Source organism: Castanea sativa, chromosome 11 (assembly GCF_040712315.1).
Source record: "Castanea sativa cultivar Marrone di Chiusa Pesio chromosome 11, ASM4071231v1".
Taxonomy (NCBI): Eukaryota; Viridiplantae; Streptophyta; class Magnoliopsida; order Fagales; family Fagaceae; genus Castanea; species Castanea sativa.
The window spans coordinates 16,132,319-16,156,772 of NC_134023.1; the positions used below are offsets into that span (position 1 = coordinate 16,132,319).

The 24,454-nt window shown below is 33.2% G+C and overlaps 2 long non-coding RNA genes across 4 annotated transcripts; one reads left to right on the forward strand and one right to left on the reverse strand.

Annotated features, from left to right (window-relative positions):
• The first annotated feature begins 8,040 nt into the window (after positions 1-8,040).
• LOC142614814 (uncharacterized) lies at positions 8,041-16,649 on the forward strand. 2 transcript variants are annotated; one of them, XR_012840578.1, is made up of 6 exons: positions 8,051-8,172; positions 8,262-8,647; positions 8,822-8,935; positions 9,765-9,831; positions 9,915-9,949; positions 15,925-16,649. It is a non-coding gene; the product is annotated as an uncharacterized LOC142614814 (long non-coding RNA). The 2 variants fall into 2 exon arrangements; XR_012840577.1 differs by having other exon boundaries at positions 8,041-8,647.
• Positions 16,650-18,210: 1,561 nt separating this feature from the next.
• Positions 18,211-24,389, reverse strand: LOC142617306 (uncharacterized). 2 transcript variants are annotated; one of them, XR_012840955.1, is made up of 3 exons: positions 24,249-24,389; positions 19,309-19,392; positions 18,211-18,915 (listed from the first exon to the last, which is right to left on the reverse strand). It is a non-coding gene; the product is annotated as an uncharacterized LOC142617306 (long non-coding RNA). The 2 variants fall into 2 exon arrangements; XR_012840956.1 differs by having other exon boundaries at positions 19,092-19,392.
• Between the last annotated feature and the right edge of the window lie 65 nt (positions 24,390-24,454).

Sequence of the window (24,454 nt, forward strand, 5' to 3'; positions counted from 1 at the left end):
GAGAAAAAACCAAGAGAAAAAAAAAACGTATGGATGTAATAAGTTTGGAAAAATAATATAAAAATGAGAAATCATAATTAAGAAATGCTACCACAATATTTTCACAATAAATTTTAAGTAATAGATTGTTATTAGCTAATATTGGTGAGTAAAAAAATAATTTCAGTTGTAGGTTCAAATTAGAACTAGTAACAACTTTCTACATAAGATTTTGATGTGATTCTTGTGAAAGTATTTTGAAAAATGTATTGTTCACTCTCCAAACAGTACAAAAATTTGGAGAGACTGTTGGAGATGCTATTACAACTTTTTTTTTCATAACTGTGATGTTATAGAGTGTGGTGGAGAAAAAATTGTGTATACTAGAACAACTCATTTAAAAGATGAGTGTTAATAAAATTTTATTTTACAAAGATTAATTTTAAATTAGTATTGTGAAAATATTGTGACATTTTATTATATTTCTAAACTTTTTAAGTTAGTACTATTGACAGAATAGTAATATTGTGACATTTAGAAAAAATAGTACTATTGACAGAATATTTTTATAACAATTTCATAATAAAGTTTACATAGTAAATTGTTATTAGTTCTCATCTAGACCTACTAGTAATATTTTTTTTCCTACCATTAACAACTTGTTATATTGACTTTATTGTGAAATTTTTATGAAAATATTATGTCTATAACTTGCATTAAAAGAGGTAATTAAAACAAAGAATTCTCTTTATATAGACATTGTCCTTTTTAGTAATTTACCTCTCAAACTGTCACTTTTATAAGTGCTAGCCAAACACTTAGTTTTTACCAAACACTCAGCTTTTTAAAAAATCACATTTTGATACTGCACTTTTTGAAAACTCCACTTTTTCAAAAATCTCAATTTTAAAAAAGCTGAACCAAATTCACCCTTAGTCATAGTGATCGAATTTGTCAACTAGGCCGGACGGTTGAAAACAATGTTGAGTTCCCATTTTATTTGGTTGCTATAATGGTGACTCAGTTTTGGTTCTTTTAATGATGCTTGCTTTATACTGTTGCATATATATATATTGCTCATTGGGTAAGATTTATGGATGCGCATGTGTGTGTGAGAGAACATTGATGACTTCTTGTGATGCATGTATCTGATTAGAATGTCTAGCAAAGGATGCACCTGAGAATATATGAGGGTGAACTTTAACAGATTCTAGGAATTGAGTGTTGATACATAAGTTCTATACATAATTGATTCTATGATCGAGTCCGACTTTAAATGCTTATTCTCTCCCATTTTATTTGGCTACAATTATGGTGACCCACTTTTTGTTTTCTTAATGATGCTGAATTGCTAAATGTTGTATATTGTCCAAAGTTATTTGATTTTATTTATTATGGAATAAACAGCCATGGATTTTTTGCTGATTTCCTAATTTTCGTGTTTAATAATTTAAAAAATTTTAAAAAAATACACAATGCAAAATTTTCAATATGGGTTAAACGTCTCCCCAAATGTTTTTATTGTTGTTGTTATTGCAGGATAATTATGTCATTTGCTGCATTTCAAAGAAGGAGAATATCTAGAAGAGCAACATCTAAGACATCGTTGGGCAAGAGATGGAACTTCTCCAATCTAGATTAACTTTTTTTTTTTTTTGTTTCTCAAACAAAAAAAAAGATTAACTTTTTTTTTTTAATAGAAAGTAAAACAACACCTAATTTCACAGTATTTCATTTTTATCATTTCTTTATTAGTGCTATTACATTCTTTGGGTCATTTTCTGAATGAATTACATCCAACATTTTTTTATTGATTTTTTCAAATTATTAGATTAATCATGTTAATATCAATTCTGATGTATTTGTTCCTAATTTGACATTTGCTTATCTTGAGCATGTATTTGACGTTAGTAATAGACACTAATTTCACAGTATTTCATTTTTATTATTTCTTAACTAGCACTATTTCATTTTTCTGTCATTTTTTGAATGAGTGTTTCTTACAACATTTTTTTATGGTTTTTTTAAATTTATTATAGATTAATCGTGTTAATATCTTATTATTATGATGTATTTGTTCCTATATTTGACCTTTGATTTATCTTAGGCCATGCCATGCCATTTCCAAACATAAATAAAAGAGAGGAGGAGAGGATGAAAGAAATATATATATATATATATATATATATATATATATATATATATATATGTTTATATGTAATACAAGATGAACAACATTTTTTTTTTTTTGAGAAAGACAAGATGAACGACTTAACTAACTGTACCTTAGGATCTTTATGACTCTTATTTAGACTCTAGAGTGATACCGGTAAGTTTGTTCAAAAGTTATATTAACTAGACTTAAGTGTATTAGACTATTAGTTGCAAAGTCCTTCAATTTTTCTTATACCCTTTTGCTTAAAAAAAAACAATAATAATAATAATAATAATAATAATAATAATAACAATTTCATGTTGGTATCAGCAGATAGGTAAGAAAATAAAATTCAAAGAAAATAGTAGACAGTTTTTCACACACTAGATATAGTTTGCTTACATGCTGAAACCAAGTGCTGGTACATGCAATGATACAAACACTAAAAATGCATGCAAGCCAATACTTGGTTGTCTTATTTGAACTTTGAACTAAGTACAACCTGCACAAAGAAAATTTTCAAATGTTATTCTGCAATAACCAACTCTCTTATCAGATCACATCATATATTAAAAGAAAATAAAAATCAAATTACAACAACAAATAAAGAAGTAGAATCAAATGTTAAAAGTAGTTTAAATCAATCAGGTCCAACAAGTAATAGGCCTCCTTCATCCAAACCCAAAGACAACGTATGGGCTATCTTCTGTTGAGGTCCAAAAACACTTGTGGTCAAAGGCTTATAAATAAACACATTATTTAGCTAGTAGCCTAGTACAGTCCATTAGCACGAGTAAGATCGTTTTATGCTGAGGTTAAAGAAATTCCATTAATAGTAGTCTCAAAATGATTCTTAACCCAGAAGAAAAAAGAAAAAAGAAAAAAAAAAAAAAAGTAGTCTTGAGAATGTGTAAGCAAATAGACGTCTAAAAAATGGTTTGCTAACGTGAAAGTTTTGGTGAATAATTAGCTAATTGATTTTTAAAATTAGTCAGTTAATTGAAGTGCAAAGAAAGACATATTTGAGGTGCCAAAACCCAAAAGCCCCCAAAATCCTGAAGTCACAAATCTAACAATAATCAATCTTAATGAAGAGTATTGAAGACTAGGCCTTGAACATAACCTTACTCCAACATGATTTCTCTTATAAGTTCATACCTTTATATCTTTATAATTAAGTAAACAATAATCTAAGCTTGGTATATGGTCAAGAAACTTGTAAGTTCTAATTCAACTAACACATTTTAGTGGGAAAAACTTGCTAAACGGCATAATTTGAAGAAAAATTTGCTAAATAGCACAATTTTAAGAAAAATTTGCTAAATAGCACATGACTAAATTTATTTAGTTATGTAGCACTTTTTTGAAACTCAAATTTGTCAAACTTGAGTTCCAAGTGAAACTCAAATTTATCAAACTCAAGTCCAAGCATTTTGTTTGATCCGATTGCCATAATGCTTGGAACTTGAGTTTAGTAAACTCAAGTTTTACTTATTTAGTTATGTAGCACTCTTTTGGAAAAGTTTGCTAAATAATACAATTCCAAACTTATTTAGTTAGGTAGCACTTTTTTGGAACTCGAGTTTGTCAAACTCGAACTCTAAGCATTATGTTTGATTTGATTAGCTTAATACTTAGAATTCGAGTTTAGTAAACTCGAGTTTCACTCGGAACGCGAGTTCCAAAAAAAATGCAACATAACTAAATAAGTTTAACCTGGTGCATTTTTCCTAAATATTTCCAAAAATGATGCTATTTGGGGAAAAAAGGCCCATTTTGGTGTTTCCAAGGAAAAAAGTTTAAATATTCTCTTCCTCGTTATAACTATCAAATTATCACAAAAGGAAAATAAATAAATAAAATAATATATTTTCCTTTGACTTTTTTGTGGCCAAAATAAATAAATAAATTATTATAATCCATTCCTATGTTTATTGAGTCTCTATTTCTTTGTATATAGTCTTTTGCATTTTTGTAAAAAAAATCTTATTATTATTATTATTATTGAGATGAATTCTAAACAAATCTTATTAAGATGGTTAATACTAGCCTTCAAATATATAATTAGTTTTTTTATGTTTAGGTTACTTCCCTTGTAACAATTGCCTTGTGGATGCTTGTCTGTGTCCCCATGTTTGACACATACACTCAACCTTTACTTGACAAAATGTGCATCTTTCCCTTTTTGTGAGAGATTTTTTTGACAATTAATATTTTGGCAAAAATGCAAAACTAACCCTCTAACTTTCACATTTTTGTTCTCTAATTTTTAGTTTTGTCATTTCAGTCCTCTAACTTTCAATTTTTGTTAATGTAGGACTCTGTTAGAATTCAATTAGTGACTGCCGTTAGAACTCCTAAAACGACGCCGTTTCGCATGTTTTTTTTAAAAAAAAGAATTAAAAGAAAATAAGAAAAATCTATAAAAAATAAAAAAAGAACACCCAAAACAAAGATCTGAAGAACACCCAAATCCCTAACCGTGTAAATTTGGGGGTCAATTTGAGAGAGAGAGTGAGCCGGTTTGAGAGAGAGAGAGATAGAGACTAAGTTGAGGACTGAAATCACCTGCTACCTTATCAGTAGTACCCAAAGAAGGAATAGTGGCCTCCCCACTGGCCCACGTTGCAAGCTTTTGCAAATGCTCAAGCTTTAACATGGACTTGGAATTGATAGAGTTGCCTCCTTTTGTTTGCTTTTTTCCAATGATCTCTTCTCTCAATGAGATTGGATTGTGAAACCCATTTGAAGATGACAACTTTTGCGCTGATTTCTTGCTCCCAAAACCTCCTCCTCCTCTCTTGCCCATGTCGTCTTGTCTCGTGTTCTTTTCTTTATTTCTCTCAAGAATTTTGACGAGCATATGCATGCAACTGCCGTCTCTTCTTTTTATGCTACTACTTCCCTAGCTTGCAATTTATGTAAGCCGATGTTCTTCAGATCTTTGTTTTGATTTCAGGGGAAGGGGAACGAATTTTTTTCTTCTTCAGATTTTTCTTATTTTCTTTTAATTTTGAATTTAAAAAAAATGCAAAATGGTGTCGTTTCAGGAGTTCTAACAGCCACTAACTGAGTTCTAACAGAGTCTTGCATTGACAAAAATTAAAAGTTAGAAGACTGAAATGACAAAACTGAAAGTTAGAGGATTGAAATGAAAAAAGGTGAAAGTTAGAGAATCAGTTTTGCATTTTTGCCTAATATTTATTTATCTCCTTGCTTTTCTAAACCTCTTGTAATTTGATTTTTAGGGGTAGGGTTTTAATTTATACTAGTCGCTAACCTATGTGATGCACATGATTGTTTTAGAAAAAATTATATATATATATATATATATATATATATTTACTTTCTCAAATTAATAATCACTTGGAAAGAATAAGATTTCATCTTCTACATACTATGGCTCAAAGGATACTATGAAAGTATTATTATATTTGAAATGAAACTTAACAATTATATATCAATTATCGCAAAAAATTAGACTAATTGAATGATATATATATATATATGAATGCTTGCTTTATGATAGAACCCAAACCTTGATAGGCAAATATATCATTTTAACTTTTTTTTATTCATTATTTTACTAATTAAAAAATACATATTCATTTTCCTCTATAATCTAGAACGTAGATGATACTCATAATTTACATGAGCACAAAAATGTTAAAATATAAGAGTTTAAGGGAAAAAAAAGTACTAAGAGAATACAATTTGTCTCAAAAATATAAAGGAAGAAACTCATAATAAACCCTAGGGATAATAATTTCATGATTTAACTAGTTTTAGAGATGATTTTATTGCTAAATTCATCCAAATAAGTTATAAACACCCCATTTTCGCAAACTAAAGAAACTGTTATTCAAGTAATTGGTAGTAAATAGAAATACAACAGCTACCAAAATGGCTTTTACTACAATATTTGAAAATTCTCAAGGAAATAAAGGCATGGGCTGCACTATTGCTTTCTTTGTTGGCCCCTTTGAAAGATATTATGCTATTTTCTCTTACTATTGCAATAAACAATGGAATGGTTTGTTTTTATACATGATGGCAGAACATAAGTCTTAATGTACAACTCCTCTTCTACACTTGAAAATATGTCTTTATACTTTTTCTATATACATATCTTGTTTGTTCTTGATATGACATGTTTTACTTCATAAATTATAGCCTTGAAATAGGTTTAGATATTCTAACTCAAGCTTAAATACTACTGAAGATTTACTCTAGCATAGTTATATGAACACAAATTTTATGGTCACATGACATAATGATTTTGACTTGAGGCTAAGGAATTTTACTCTTCAAGTCTTTGTTTAATAATTACATAACTAATTGGAAAAGAAACATTGACTAAATTTTTGGAAAAACTTATTAAATAAAAAAATTATAATAGTTTAATGGATTGAACTGAATATGATCCTTTATAGATCAAATTGAAAAAAGTAATTTCTGAGGCCAACCCCAAGTAATATGCTAAGTTTAATACATGATGATGATTCCTATTTTCATTTTAAACTCGGGGTTGAATAAATAAGAGATAAGCTTATGAGAAGGCTGTTTAGTCCTGGAGTTCACAAAAATCTTGGTTAAGAATTGACCCTCTGTTTTCTTGATTCATTCACAAAAATTCTAACATGCCAAAAAGAATGCTCAATGTTTCAAGTTGGAATTAATTTTTGCAGTAAGGCTGCAACAGATAGGATAGGAAAACAACTCAATAAAGGAAATCAAGGTAAAATCCAAAGAAAATATATACATAATCCTATTTAATGGATATGGGATATGCTTTGTTGCAAAATAATATTATGAGTTTTGAGTTTGATGGTGGAGAGTATAACTCAGACATTTCATCAAACACTTTGGGGATGATTGAGTTCTATGAACCAAACCTTTACCCTTCACAACAAACCAATGCACCGAAAACATCCTTTGACTAGCAATACTATCAACATGTGCCAATTCACACCAAAACCCAATGCTTCCTTCATAAAGTAGCAGATAACTTAAGTGAATGAATTTATTCATGATAACAAAAAACCACCACCAATTAAAGACACTACTGATGTTCTATTCACTACCCTAGAAACATAAATTAGAAAATTTTCCTCAATTTAAAGTCTTTAATGACCTTAACTCATGACATTTCTGGAATTTTTGCTTGGGATTTGGATGAGAAGTGGTGAGAGAGGTGATGACTTTGGGATGTTTTTGGAACTTCATAGATGGTGAGAGTTGGGGATTTGGAGGTGGGGTTTACAATGAAGCCACGGATTGCAAATGGATTTGTACCCATGAGATCTATGTTTGGGTATGGGTTTGTAGCCATGAGGTTTGTATTTGGGTTTGCCATGGGAGAGAGAAAAACTCAACACAGAGAGAGATAGGTTGTGCTTGAGGGAGAGAGAGGTTTGAGGTGAAGGCTGTGATATTAGAGAACTATTGGGTTCTGGAGGCTAAAATTACAAAACTGTTTAGTTGAAATTTTTGGATTAAAAGTAGTTTTTTTTATTTTTAATAATAGTGACGTGAAAAATTGTGAAAACTTTAGAAGTTTCGGTTTTATAAATATATATATATATATTACACTATTTATTTTATAATTTTTGAGTTAAATTATATTGTTTAATAGTATATAATAATTATTACATATCGTAAACTCAACAAACTATTAGCAAAAAAAAAAAAAAAAATTATTTTTTTGATGAAGAAAGAAATATTTATTATTATTATATTAAACAAAAACAAAACTATTATATACTTTTATATAATGTGTGAAATGCTGTACAGCTAGTTCACCGTCACAATTTAGCAAAAAAAAAAAAAAAAATCACATCACAATTTACAATACATTCGGCCAATGGTTTTACTTTGAGTCAGTCCAATAGGTAAATGTCATTTGTAAACTGCTATACAGCAGTGATAGCAGACAGAACAATAGAGCGAGAGAGAAAACAAAGATAGAGTGAGAGAGTTGTACCACCAGTTGGTCTGGTTTAGGAGTGCATGGCAAGGCAAGGCGGCGCTTCAATGGGGTAGACAGATTTTTTTTCTTCTTCTTTTTATGGTTATTCTTTAAAGGGGTTTACTCTTACTGGGTTAGTTCAATATTCTGAGCTTGAAGGAGGAGATTCTATAATTTGAGGGAGGGCCCAATGAAGAAAACTTTCTGAGGAAGGAGCTTGACCTCTGTTCTGAGGAAGAAGATGTCTGTGGGCATGGTGGGTATGGTGGGTTTTGATTGAGGAATCTGTGGCCATGGGCTTGATGAGACCCACGGCAAATGGGTCACCGTTTCTGGGTTGTAGAGGTTGGATGTGGGTGGTTTGTGTCAAATCGGTGGTCTGAGGAAGGAGATCGATTCCGAGGAAGAAAATGTCTGTTGGTTTGTGGGTATGGTGGGTCTTTAGATGCGATGCGATGCTTTGCTGTTGGTTTGCCGTGGGTTTGATCGAGGAGGAGCTGGTAGAGGAAGGCAGAGCATCGTGAAAGGGAAAGCCCCTTAACATTGTATGAGACTTATTACTTTTGATTATCTGCTATATTTTCCTTTTGCTTTTCTGGGGCCCTTCAAAACTCTAGGGAGTTATTCATATACTAATTTTGTGATACACACATTCTTAGACACATCTGTTTATATGTTTATCTTCTTGCAACTTGAATATGACCTTTGTTTTCGTTCAGTTCACCTCCAAGACGAGCTCGTAGTCCTCTTAGAAGGTCTCCTATTGGTCGTAGGCGTACTCCTCCTCTTCGTACAACTGCTCGCTCACGTTCACGATCAGCTTCTCCACGGAGGTAACTTTTCTAAATCTTTTCTAATCCTAAGCATGATTGATCTGGTTTCTAGTTGTCTGAATTGTGTCGGCTCTCTTTTATTGCTTTATTTATGTCGGATTTATTTCAGTAGGATGGGAATAAGGTTCATGAATTTTTTTTTAATATGGGTCTCAAAGTTGCAGAGCTCTGATGTTACTTGTAGAATTGCTTCATTCGAGTGTATGCCAGCAAATTTCTTTGTGTGTGTACATGAGAAGTAGTGGGGATGTGCATGTGGTTGATACCTAGATGGGTGGTGTACTTGTGGGTTGCAGCGGGGGACATTTTGGTAGAAATTGTAGTAGTGCTATATGGAATGCTGTTCAATATGGGTTGTGAGGTGCCTTGTAAACATTGTTGTTCATTGTGGGTTGAAGTAATTTCTTTAAGCCCTTTATGTGGCTTGGGTAACAGATAGAATGTATTGAATGTCTATAGGTTTTAACATAGCCATAAAATGTTCATTATCTTGTTGGACAATACTGGTATATCCAAGGGCAAGACTCTACAACTCCACCTGTCTTCAATTTAGTGTTGTTTATAAGTTCTATCATGCCCGTTGTTCTCATGATTTCACCTTGATTTTTGCATCTTACATAAAGACTATGTAGGTTCTGAACTCGAGTTGCAATATTATGTTGGCTTCAATTTCATTCCACTCCTTTTTTCTTCAAATTTGTAATAGGCTCAGTATGTTGTTGAGTTTTGCAAAATGCTATCTCCCTTTGTTAATTCGATTTGTGCTGTTAGTTTGTATTACTTTTTAACTTAAGCATGTCTTTCTCTGTGGGGGTGGTGTTTACAATAGAGGTTGAGCATCAGTCGGAAGACGTGGGCGGTCATCATCCTACTCTGGATCACCTAGTCCACACAAGGTTAGTGTCTGTTATTTTTTTTTTTAAAAGAGAATTCCTCCTACTAGATACCTTACATTGCTTATTCTTTCTAACTATAACAGTTACCTCGGAGATCAAGGAGTCGTATTCCGAGAAGGTAATTTCTATCCGTGAATGGTTTCATTTTTATTCATCTAAATACATTTTATTTCTCTTCTAATGGGGTTTTAGCTCGGATGGCTCTTCCTCTGCCCCTGGGATGGAGGGTGAGATCATAGATTCAAAACTCACTTGGCATTTGTGTAACTTTGCAATGAAGAAAAATAAATTTACTACTCACTTTACAAAGTATAGCTCTTAGGGTATGTTTGTTTGGAGAGATTTTAGAGATGATGAAAAATTGAGGAGAGAAAACTTTTTAATAGGTGTTTGGTTGGAAGGAGGAGAGGAAAAAAATATGGTGGGACCCAAGTATTTTCTCTTTGAGCCCACCAAAATGTTCTCTCCAAAATAGAGAGAAAACTTAGAAGAGAAAACTCAATGCATTAAAAAGACTGGAATACCCTTGTGCACTTTGCACATGGGTTTTAGTTTCTAAGACAGTTTGGTTTTTTTTTTTTTACCTCCTCTGATTTTTATCCTTGTCCGTAGTACACTACTGCTATCTATTTTTTCATTTTCTTTTTTATTTTTTGGTTATCAAAAAATATCTTCCTTTTTGTTTAATTTTACGATTCTTTTCCTTTTATTCTTTTTTTTTTTTTGGTCTTTACTTGTACTTCTCATTTTTTTTTTTTTAGTGCTCATCTTCCTTTAGCTTATACTTCTTTTTTTTTTTAAATTGAAGTGTTCATACTTTAGACACAATTTTTTAAATAAAAAATGTGTTACTTTTTTTGTTTTATTTAATGGGGACATAATTGTAAATTTATACATACATCATTTTCTATCTTCTCATTTTTCCTCTCAACCAAACAAAAAAGTTTTCCATCCTTTCACTTTTCCATCCCTCCAACCAAATACACATGAGGGAAAATTAAATCTTTTCTATCCTCTTACTTTTCCATCCCCCCATAATTTTCTATCTTTCCACTTTTCCACCCCTCCAACCAAACGGACCTTTAAGCTCTTCCCTTTTAGGTGAATTACACTCCAATCAACTAAATCCAGCCAGTTGAATTTGGGGTCATAGATTATCCATATCCTTTAATTAAGTAAAAGAGCATAGAAAAAAGAGATGATTTCTGTCCTCAATACAGTACCTTCCACAAATCCAACTTCAACTTAACATTGATTACAGAGGCTACAAAGTTATTTAGTCGCTCTTGAACATTATAGTGAAACAAAACAGGAGAACGTAATATAATATCATCCTTTAATAATAAAAAAATATCATGTGAATAGGACTTCAACTAGTAGGTCTCCCTTCAAATATCATTTGTATATAAAGTTCTTACTCTTCTTTCTAGTGGCCCCTGCTACTTCACCAAGCCCTCAATCTCTTGTGGTATAGTTTGCACCCAGTGTTATGTTTACACACTTTGAGCAAAACTCCACCATTATTAAGACATCTACCCTAAGACTAAGCGTGCATTTGGATTGGGCGTTTTGTTCAATTCGCGTGTTCAGTGTTTTTTTAGTGGATCTCATAGGTACTGTTCACGTATCACCAAACTCACTTTTTCATAGATTTCTAGGAAAATTTAGGTCCCATAGCACTATTCACACCTTTAAAAATTATTTTGTTATAGTGTTTTCAGCAATAAATTTTCAATTTTCAGCAAATAAACGGTATCCAAACACACCTTAAGCAAGAATTCTAATCCCTGGCCTTATCATTAGTAAGCCACTACCCACCCTCAAATTAATGACTCACCCTACCATTCAAGATTGACCAAGACCCACTGCCAATTGTATGACACATCCAAATTGTGAACCCCCAATCATGGAAAATTCTTAGGTAGTCTCGAAGAATAGTGAAATTGTGCTCCCTCCTCTCACATTCATGGTGAACCCCACCATAAATTTAATGAGCGGACCCCACCATAAATGTGAGAGGAGGGAGCATCATTCTCCATGCTCCGAAAGTACCTTAGAATTACTCCCCAATCACAAGGAAAAAAAAAAAAAAAAACTTCACACCACGCTGATTGCTGAACCTAAAATAGATGAAGTTCAACATCAATCTCCTATATACCCTCATCAATTACAACCTTAATTTTTCCTACCCAACTTTAATTCACACACAACCAAAACCTACCCACATCATTCCTAAATTATTGAAGCCAGATTCTGAAACCAGAATTTTTCACCCCAAATTTAACTTGAACATCCATTAACACAGAGATGGGCTCAGGCCCTTAGCCTGATGTACCCTTCCTTTTTGTGGAATAACTTCAGAATTATTCACCAAAAACAGACATACAAAGGTGCATTAGATGTGCCAAATGCCCCAATCTCAAAAAATTTAGCATGGGTTACAATGATGGTCTACAAATGGCTTGGTATGAACAAATGTGCTATAATTTTTTGGCATTATTTTATTCAACTTTTTCCCTCTTTCTATAATAAAATAGCTTCTTCTCTTTCATTCAATCTTCTTTTTGTCTTCCCTCTGTATCTCTTGACGGAAAGATTTCTCTCTCTCAACCAATTTTCTCTCATAGATTCCCTCAACAAAACACCTCTGCTAACCACGGGCTCCAAAAATTGACAGCACTTTCTCTTTCTCCCTCTTCTCTAGCTTTCTCGGCCAAATTCTCTCTCTATCCCGCAACTCACAGGGTCTGGGTAATTTTCCAATGGGTTTACTTGTTTAGGCATTTCAGTTTTGGGTTATGGTGGTTGTTATGGGTTGCAATCGGTGGTTGTTGGTTTTTGCATCATCGGTTGGGTTGATTGAAGAGAGAGAGTGATGGTGCTGGGTTGTGGGCGGCGGTGCTAGGTCTGTTTAGGTTTGATTCTTGGGTTATGATTGGCTTTTCTAGGTTGTGGGAGGTAGTGGCTGGATTTGTTCAGGTTTGATCAGTTTGGGTTTGATGCTGGATTTGGTTTGGCTGATTTGGGTTGATGCAAAGATGGAGAGATAAAAAAAAGAAAAATGGTTTGCTTTGGGTTTCGAAAAGAAGAAAAAGTTGAGAGAGAGAGAGAGAGAGAGAGAGAGAGAAGGGGTGAAATGAATAAATGAAAAATGGTATTTTTATATTATTTTATGAGTTGGTCATATTATTTTAACGTATTGAATGTTAAAATAGAAAATACGATGTAGCCATGTAGGGTGTAAAGTTAAATTCTATGGTATAATAAATAAAGTAAATTTTGATGAGTTAAAATGACATTTAGCACAATACAACTTATGCTAATGGAGATGGAGATCATTTCCTTAAAAATAAATAAAAATAAATATAAAAAGAAAGAAAGAAATACAGGTGTCTCAATTAGATAAGTTATGAGCATAAAATGACTTCCCTTACAACATGACTCTTTTCTATCATCTTTCTTCCAACGTCAATATTGCTGTGCACATGTACATCATTATAATAAACCATTGGAAGCGAAAGGGGTGGTGATCATTACAAGTTTTCATATTTCACATTATGGGATGTAAAGTACAAAAATAATCCTATAGTTTATGGGTTTTTTTTTGGCACAAAAAAGAAAGAACCATAAGCTTTTTTTTTTTTATAGAATTTTTAGAAATTATCTCTAAAAGAAATAAAGAACCATAATTTGAGTGCAATATGATGCTACCAATACTTATGTTTACAATGAAATCCAAAGCCAAAATTTTTCACAAATAAGTTGTTAAGATAGATGATAAAGTAATGTTAGTGATGTGCAGATGTGCCTAAGTAAGAATCAATAACCTATGCAGACTTATTCAAAGCAATGCTATTCACTATTCAGGGTGCTCTAAATGGCTGGGACCAGGATTAGTAAGGTCCAAAAATCAAAATGAATAAACAATCACTAAGTTCAAAGAAAAGCGACTTGCATGTATATAATTACAATTAAATAAACAAAGGATAAAGAAAAAATCTAAACAATATGATAATAAAATTATTTTGGAAGATGGTATATAATAAGTGCTGGGTATGAAGAATTGACAAAAAATATATTAAGTAAAAAAAAAAAATCAATTACATAAGGAAGACTAAGAATAGAAACACTCACAAGAATTCCTATTACTTCCTCAAATCCTAAGGGATTATAAACCAAACAACTACCTGCAGAGAAGATGAGAGTGTACAGGACATTAGATCGAGTTCTAATATTTAATGCATGGGAAAGATAGTTCAAATTAAAATAAATTAATACTCTTTTTTTGAGTGAAAATATAGAAAATAAAATGATACTCTTACCAAGCTTCTCCCATCCAACAATACATTTTGTGATGGAGAACAGTAACTTATAAATGCTTTTTTTTTTTTTTTTTGTAACTACAAAGTCATGGATTTGCTCTTGAACATTATAGTGAAACAGAACAGAAGAACATAATATAATATTATCCTTCAATAAATAAAAAATATATAGCATGCCAATTTCATGAATTAACCAACCTGATCCAAAATAGATTTGTAAACCCTGGCCTTATAATTGATAAGCCACTACCCTGAAGATCCATCTAATCCAAACCTATGAACCCACCCTCAAATTAATAACTCACCCTGCCATTCAAAGGACCAAGACCCACTGCCAATTGTATGACTCAACCAAATTGTAAACCCCAATCACAAAAAAACACTTCACACCATGCTGAATCTAAAATATAAACTCAAAATCAATCTCCTATATATATATATATATATATATATATATATATATATATATATATATATATATCCCCTCATCAATAACAATCTTAAGTTTTCCTACCCAACTTTAATTCACACACAACCAAAACCCACCAACATCATTCATAAACCATTTATTGAACCCAGATTCTGAAACCAAAATTTTCCTCCCCAAATTAACTTGAACATTCATTAACAAAACAGAGATGGGCTCAGGCCCTCAGCCTGATGTACCTTTCTTTTGGTGGAATAACTACAGAATTATTCAGCAAAAACAGATGTATAGGACAGCAAGTACAAAGGTGTGTTTGTTTCACAACAAATATTCTGACCTGAATTCCCAAGAGATGGACAGACTAATTAAACACCTCATATAATATCAGATATGCTAGCTATATTGACAGCAAGCAACAATAAAAATGGAGTCTTCAATGAACATCAAATATCCCTTCCCAACAAAAATTAAAATACATAAAAATAACTTGTTGATAAAGAATCTTCTATGAACTACAGACATCAGTAGAAGATAAAATCAGTGAAAACTTGTTAGCAGCAAGAGTATATTACAACATTCTTACAGTCTACAAGCTATGAATTAGCTGCATCGGTTGTGAACCAGTGTCATGGAGTCCCTAGCTTGACACTCTTCCTTCAAGCATATCTGGGGTTCAGTTATTTGCCCTGACAAAACTCAATAGTCAACAACTACTAAATACATTCATATCAAGAAAAACAATTACTGTGACACAAAAAAAAACCAATAATCATCACAACACCCCAAATGAAATTACCTCTATTTATAACAACAGGATCTGGGTAGTAACCTCAACATCTAATCAAAACACAACCCAAAATCAGTACAAATATCCCAAAAGTCAAATATGGGTTTAAAAAATTGTACAAGAAGCAAAAGGAGAAACTGAAAGCACTAGCAGTAGTAGCTGTCAGCTTGAAGAAATTGGAGATGAAGCAAGTTCAGTTCCAGAAATAGAGAAGACACAATGCAAAACTAAATAGAACGCTGTCGTTTGGCTTTGTGTATGTTTTAACTTAAGCTTCAGCACGTGTGCACGTGAGATAGATAGCTGGACTTGTAACTGTTTTCCCCATTTCCTGTTACTGTATACATATATACATATATACATATACATATATATATATATATATATATATATATATATATATATATATATATATTGTGTAAAGCTTCGTTACTCAGTGTAGAAGATTCTAATACAATTGAATTCATTTGAGAAATTTTTTCTTCTCTCTTGCTCTCTCTCTCTTTTTCTGTTATACTCTGCCTCTGTATTTCATAGATTTCTCTGTGTTTCTTCAGAAACTAACCAGATGGGTTAAGATTTCTCACTGAAGGGGAGCTCTTGAGATTGAAAATCCGAGTTTGAATGTGGTTTTCAAACAAGTGGTTAATTCGTCCCACCATGTTCCTCAAAACAATGTCGAAAATCGCCAGCACTTCAAGTGGGTACCTAACCATCTTGGTGTACAAATCAGGATCATAATCAAACACGTCGCGTGCATTGACATCGAGCGACTCGCCTTCGACTCTGAAATATCGTTTAACATCAATCCTAGCCTCTTAATCATTATTATTTCTTCTCTTCTCTGTTGCTATAAAAACATTCAATATTGCGTGCTCTTCTCTTCAAACCCACTTGAAGAAATTTTCTTTTACGCAAACCCCATTCATCATCTTCAAACCCTTTGAAGATTCTCGGTTAGTTTCAACTCCAGTGATCTTTTGAGCACTCATTATCGATACAACAACAAGATTCATCATCAGATCAGTGCTGGTGCAGAAGCTACATATGGAGTTGCCACCTAGTGTCAAGTTTCGACCCAATGACCAAGAAATTGTTCTCTACTATCTTCTCAACAAGGTCCAAGGGAACCCAATCTTCGAGGACTCAATGAATGTTATCGTCGACTGTGATGTTTTTGGGGATCCTTTCTTAATTAATATTTCATTTTTAACCACCGCTCATGTCAAAATATTGGAGCACACATACGCGCTATTGTGTAAAAATGTGAAAAGTTGTTATTAGTAGATGATAAAGAAATATTAGTGAAGAAAACTCTTGCCTAGTTGCGTTAACTTTTTCACCAATGCGGTTTCACATGCCACCCTATTGTTGTTATAATCAAAGTTGATGTTTTTAGCTAACAATTTTGGATCCAAAGGCTCCAGCCCTTGGCTCATATTATGAGCTATTCAAATCAATACATAACATGATGCAGCATGTAGTACAAAGTTTGATTCCACTACCTGTTGGATAGAAAAGCTTTGTACGTATTCAACATAATTTTAACTCACTAACTTGAGCTTTGAATATTAAGAGATGATATCCTAAGTGGCCACTGTCCGCTAAATCATAGACCAAACAATTTGTGCTAACAGAGTAATCGACAATAGGTAAAGAGATGAACAGTTGTTTCGTTGGTAGGATATTCCAAGCTATCTCTAGATAAAACCCTTAAGTCACATATAAATAAACTATCGATTATTTAAATGTGAGAATGACACCTTTAAATTTAAGCATAAGTGGTTTTCAGGAACTTTTGCTTGAAAAAAAAAAATAGACTATGAAGTAAATAATAATAATGGTAAATTATATTTTGGCTCTTTTAGTTTTGGGGTTATTACCCATTTGGTCTTTAATTAAAGTATTTTTTCTAATACTTCAGTACCTGAAGTTGTCTTTATTATTAATGTAGACCTTCCAAATAAGTCTAATTGCGATCCCTTAAATATTACATGCAAGCTTAAAAACAAAATTAAGTTCCTAAAAACTTCTATCTCAAAAAAAAAAAAAAAAAAAAAAAAAAAAAAAGTTGACTAAAATATGAGAATTGTTAATAGGTTATCCGTGCTAGGAAAACATGTAAACTTGACTACATGACCTATTTATTAAATGAGTTATGTTAGGTCATGCCGACCTTAATACATGGTTATTAAATGAGTTATGTGCATCGTATCGTGTCAACTTGTTTAATAAATAGGTCATGTTAGGATTGAGGGGTTATGACTCGATTAATAAATATGTTGTGTTCGTGTAGATTTATATGGTTGGATACTTATGAATTAACATGACATGAACATGACATGTGAACACAAATGATCACTCCTAGAATTGAACGCTGTTTTCTTTTGATGGTTTGAGGAGCTTGCACACAAGTGGCTTCAATGCCTTGGGATTTTTTTTTTTGAGAAACACACACAAGGGAGAGAGAAATTGGGTCTAAAACAAAAGCACGTCATAAACTCCACTTAAAAGTCATAGTAATTGGCTTTTATAGTGCTCTCTTATAATATGTCTTGGGATTGGGCTTATAATATCTGTATAGTGTATGCTCATTGTGGTTTTCTTTTGTTTTAAATCTAAAGATTTTTAATAGAGGGAAGAGAAAAAAGCTCCCAAGTACCAGTGTTCTTAGTTAAAGTTTGTGAAGTATGGCCATTCGGTCTTTCAGAGAGGGAGAAGAGAGTGACAAAAGGCATCAAATGTTAAAGAAATTGGATGGAAACAATAGAGAAGAAAACAGTCAGTGTAATTTTTTGATGTAGGCATATTTCTTCAAAGTCATGCTTCATTGAAGTTTTTTTTTTGATACCATTCAAAAAAGGCATTAACCATAAGTAGCATTTACATCATGTTCCATAGTCGGCCAGCAGTAGTAAGTTGGCTCTTTTGTAGCTAAAACAGCTAACGACCATACATAGTTAAGGATAACCTTAGAAACAAAAATCAGCCTGCAATCTAATCCCATCTGCTATAGGGAGGACATATCTGCCACGAGAGTTCTCTCTTTCCAATCTGGGGCTCGCTTCTTGTCCACTACTTAACTCAAAGGAATTGACGGGGGCCCACACAAGCAGTGGAGCATGTGGTTTAATTCGATGCAAAGCGAAGAACCTTACCAGGGCTTGACATGCTGCGAATCCTCTTGAAAGAGAGGAGTGCCTTCGGGAACGCGGACACAGGTGGTGCATGGAACTAGCTTTTTGCAATTACTTAACATCAAAATTTGTTGATATCCAAGGTTCTTAGCTTTGACTGCTGCCTCCACTATTGCCTCCTGAACTGCACCTGCAACAGATCCAGTAGCACAGCTCCTAATACAGTAATACCACAAAACACCACTTCTCGTAGATTTCTGGCCTCATATGCATAAGCACTTCTTTTAGCTCTCTTTCTTTTCTTCTAACTTTACAATCAGCTGCCACTTCCCACCAATTGGAATTTGGTCTGTATTTTGCTGATGCCTGTGTGTGCCCAGTGAATCAGCCTCGTTAAAGATTTCATGGTACCTGCAAGACAAATTTTGAGCAGTTAAGAGCACTTCTGTTGTTCCATATCGACCACAAGACAGTAAACAGAGTTTGCAGGTATTTCATTGACTCCTGATCCATCCTTTTGTGTCTTATCAGCAAGGACCCAACCCACCCTTCGACAGAAACATTGTTTAGCTCAGAAGTATGAATACCCAATGATGAACCATGCCAAATGGCTCTAGCAAAAGGGCAGTAGAGGAAAAGACGAGTGGTGCTTTCATCCTCAGAATTGCAGAGAGGGCATGTACTACGGACATTGATCCCTCTATTACACAAATTCAGAAATGTTGGAATACTGTCATGCATGACTTTCCACACAAAGATTCCAATTTTCAGAGGGATTTTTCCTTTCCAAATTAGGTTCCAAACCTCCTGGGGAATGGTATTGTGAGCATGGTGATCCTGCCTTGAGGCCTGGTAGTCTTCCTGAAGTATAGAATAGGCTTTGTGTACCTGAAATGAAACCCATCATTTACAAAGAATAAGACAAAACGCATATCTGGCCTTCCCAAGGATAAGTCGGTACATTTGTTGTATCCATTGAAAGCATTACTTATATTTCTCCTCAAGAAAACAGAAGGAAATTCATAGGCAGTGAACACTAAGGTGTAAGGGCCTCAGTCTATGATAATTACTAGTGCTAAAGCTATGCCACCATAGCCTAGTAAACATTGATAAAAAATTTTAACTGGCATTTATTGAACAGTCATTTATGCATAAATAAAAAAAGATAAATGTATTGTGTATTTCTTGTGTTATTGGATTATGAGCTATATATAGTACATGGTTCTGTAAATTTAGTTGTAGCAAGCCTAAAGCCCCCCACTTTGATTGTAAGAATGAACTAGTTGGGGGCAAAAAAAATGTATTGGTCCCCTGTATGAGTAGAATTAATGTGATATGCTTCCATTTATGCTTCCATTTTTTCTTTGGAAAACCAAACAAGTAGCATGTTGAAACATTCAAACCCAGTACATCATTGTTCAACCGTTCAAAAATAAATAATGGGACCTCTTCTATCCAAGTTACATTATCTTCAATATTATGTGCGCATCTTGCCAAAATGAGTATCTAGTAAAACTAACTTCCCATTGCTGAACATGTTAACGTTGCAGATGAAATTTAGCTTCCTTCACAACGTTAGCCCACCAAAACTCGTAGTTTCCATGTTCCTGAAGTTTTGCTATATATAATCCCCCACTAAAAGTTGTCCCCTCTGTATGCCAACATCACGAGCAAACCAAATGGTTTGGACTGCAGCCTCAAGTTCTGCCATAAAGCTCTCCAGAACTGGTCTTCCTTTTCAGCTCATTGCTGCAATGAGCAATCCTTGTTCATTTAGGATTATGACTCCCGCTCCTGTTCTATGTAAATCCTCAAAAACTGCACCATCAAAATATTCCTTGTACATAGCCTCACCTGCTATGACACTTGGCTGTTTTGTAGACTGCTCAAAGACCCACTTATTCCTTGCCTTCCAAATCATCCAGGACGGGAATTGGTCCACAGTGTTGTCACAGACCTCCTCCAATATAGGCCAAAATATTCTAACAAAGTCTAGGAATTCATGCTCTAATTACCTCTTTTCTGCAGCACCAAATTCTTTATGCCTCTTCACAATTCCATAATTCATGTATCATGTCATCCTCATTTAATTTGCAGCTTGGACATCATGGCTACGTTAGAACCCTTCTGTTCACTAGATTGGCACATGCAGGTAGAATGTTCTGACATGCTCTCCATGCAAACATCTTAACTTTATTAGGGACCTTTGCTTTCCAAATTGAGCACCAAACCATCTCCACTGCAATTTTACTGGAGCTTCCAATTCCTATTGAGCACATCCTATCTTGTACATTTTATTTATTTTTTCATACCAAACTAGAAATTCAGTACCTATTAGAAATTGCAGCAATCCAACCTTTACTTAATGTAATGAAGATAGGAACATTGAAAAGCAAACTCATTAGAACCATTGGTTTATACCCATAACATTATCAGGGACTATAATACCTAGTACCACAACAATAATAAAAATCTATACAAACTCACAAGATTTTCATGTTTGTTAAGGATATTTAAGGAATCACATATCCTAGATACAAAGAAGTGAACAACAATATTCAAATAAAAAACCCGACATATATGGTTTGTTGAACTATTAGAGACAATTAAGGGATTCCCAATCAGCTTCATTAAGGGGTTTCCAGTCAGCTGTAATTATGGGATTTGGCAACTGTTAATTTTTTGTCTAGGTTCATTGTAACAGCATCTATATATTCAGACCAATGTAAAAGTTCTATACACAGAAAATATAATTCAGACAAATCTTTGTCCTCCAATCTTATTTCACATGAACCTATTCATTTATTGTTCATCAGAAAAAACTCAATTATTTTTCTTTTCCAACCTCGCTGTGCAAAGATGAATCAAGCATGGCTCTGTTTTGCAACTCTACTCAACCTTGCCTCCTAGCTCTAAATCTTAGCATTGAATTCTCTCTTGAATTTGATGCAAAAAGTGCGAAAGATTAAAGAGACACACAAACACACAGAGAGAGAGAGAGAGGTGTTTGTGTCACTTATAGAATGGAATCAGGATTGTAGAATTCTGAAGGTAATTAAGTGCCCTTGATGGACTTCTTGAATTCCCAATTAAACCAACCAAAGATTCATCTAGCATAAGAATGTCAATGGAAGACGATATAAAAAATTGAGCTGCTGTGGCATACTGTAGGTACTTCAATTACTGCATTTGAAAAAAATGGCTACTAAAAATAAACCCCAAAGAGAACTCATAGAAAGAGAACCCATTGAGTTGAATCTTCACAAGTTCTCTTGGGCTCAACATGTTGATTAGGAGCTTTCTCACATTTTTTTTGTTCATTGTTCTCAACTTTTCAATTAGATCTCTCCATCCAACATCTTTCCCCTACTTTCTTTTAAAAGAAAACTGGAGTAGCACTTGAGCTTTGTTGATAAACAACAGTATATGTAGAAAAGGAATCATTCTATGAGACAAAGGGTTTCATTAAAAAGCCTAAGCAATATGGAAGTATCTTCACAGAGAGTGGAAAAATTTTTTTGCTAGAGGATAGGAAATAGCAACCTCATATGTCAGATAATGCATAAAGCTATCAATAAATTTGAGCAGGCTAAGACATAGCAGTGAAGATCTAAGACATTGCAATTCCTTGCATGTTAAGGGCACGAACTCCTTTCAAATTATATTGGAATTAAATTAAAGAGCATGAGGCGTGTTATATGCAAGGAGGTGAGAATACATGATAGGTATTTTTTTCATACTTGATCCACTAGCCACGCCCGCACGTAGCCGACAGTCTATATTTAGAATGAAATGTAAAGTGAAAAAAATCAAATGTTACCTTGTCTTATCTATGGAAAATGGACATTGTACCTAATAATAAAAACTATAGATATCTATTTAACACAATTATAAAATAAAATAAAATAAAATAAAAAGATAAAAAAAAAAAAAGAACCTAAAGGATGGAGCTTAATCTAATGAAGGACAAGAAGGATTCTTTTGAATCATAGAAAGAGAAAAATAATCAGTTATTACAATAAGCCAAAAGTCATGGTTAATAGGAATTGAGTTCCCATTTACTACCAGCTATTTAGCTTCTATGAGAATAGATAATCCCCCTTTTTTTTGGATGTATAAACATTTTCATTAAAAATCAAGAAAATTGCTACCCCAGTACACAGGTTTGACTCAAGTACAATTTTCTTTTCACTTCTTATTTAACATGAAATCTTCCTAGAAGGTAGTTTGACTCTGCACCCAAACTCTGCTTCAAGATGTGGTAGAAATACTTTTCTGATTTCCATGGGTTGGTAAGTAGTCAATCAAAAATATAATTGCAAGGTTCGATGCATCATATATGTATATACACACAAACAGCTTTTAAAAATACCACACATTATATGAATACCACACATTATATGAATCTTGAACCTCAGGGAGAGTGGTTGTGGTATTGGGGTATTTATGCAAGAATACCACACATTATATGAATCTTGAAAAAAAAAATTATTGCCAAGACAATCAATCTTTTTTTTTTCCCATCATTGAATAAGAGTATTGGGATAGGTACTGGCAGTTTTCTTACAATCAATCCTTGTTTCTCTAAGTTATGAAGAATGTTTATGTCCATATATTTTTGGCGGCTTGAGAAGTTAAGCAACATATAGTGCCAACCTGAATCAGAGATAAAGTTCATTACAAAAACCTTGGCTACAGCCTACAGGTAAATTGGAACTTTTGCATTGGATTACAGAAGGTATACTTCTTTTCCTAGTCAAATAAGTTGCGTAAGCAGATAGTGTAATTGAGGTGAGTTCTTAAATGGACAAATGTCTATGGATATTATATACCTAAGCGCATTCATTTAGAGAGCCCATCTTCAGTTCACAGTATGCCATGAAGTTTGAGATGCTTAGCTCATAATTTTCTGTAGTATTTAGAAGCGAGTTAAACTATTAAATGCTGATTTTCATTTTCCAACTATCCTTTCTACATCATAAGACTGACTTGAAATTGGAGCTTTTCTGTTAATGCTTGTCTTGTATTCCATTGACAACAATGTGACTCAGAACTACTTTAAAATTTTAGTTTGAGCTTTAGGAAATTGGCTAAAATACATGGATAGAGGATCCAGAAGAATAGAAAGATCAATTCCAAAAACTTAGGGAATAAAGCAGTTATATCAGCAATTACAGTTGCTATCCCAATAATAGTGAAGTTGTGGCCCAGCCATCCTCACTATAATTCAAATATTCCTAAGTAACAGAAAAAGTACAAAAAATAATATAGACCTATGCTTTTAGATTATATTATTGAAAAATAGCTCTTCCGCCAATCAACAAACAATATCGTTTCAAAGATCCTAACCAAAGGTATTAAAATGTCAAGCCATTTTAACTTTTGGACAGCATGTCCTGCTTTTAAATGGTCAGCTAACCTAGGAAACTATCATAGACTAGTAAGGTGCAATGCTACAAAGCAAATCATTCATGATTCTCATCTCAAACAATCTTGTACACAGCCAAACAAATGTAGTGTAGCTTTTAAAAGTCAAAATGATACACATTTTTCTAAAATAAGAAACCATTTGATTAAAAAGAATGACTGGAACAAGGAAATTAACTGTTGCAGGATTATTCCTGACTACAATGAGTACACATGTTTGATAAGGTAAGCAGAAAATATGCATCTTAAGTAGACCAATCAGATCAATAAAATATACATATGAAAACCTACCATCCAATAATGAAAACTAGACTGACCTCCCATCCAAGGTGGAGGAAATTTTGGGCCTAATACTAACTCCAACACCAACTATCACAATTAACTGCATTAGAAAAATAAAAATCAATTAACATAAAATAAATACTTGAGTAATTGAAAAGTCTATGTTAATAATCCAACTATGGATGAGCCTCTTAATTTTGAGAGAGAGAGAGAGAGAGGGAGAAGAGAGTGACAAAAGGCA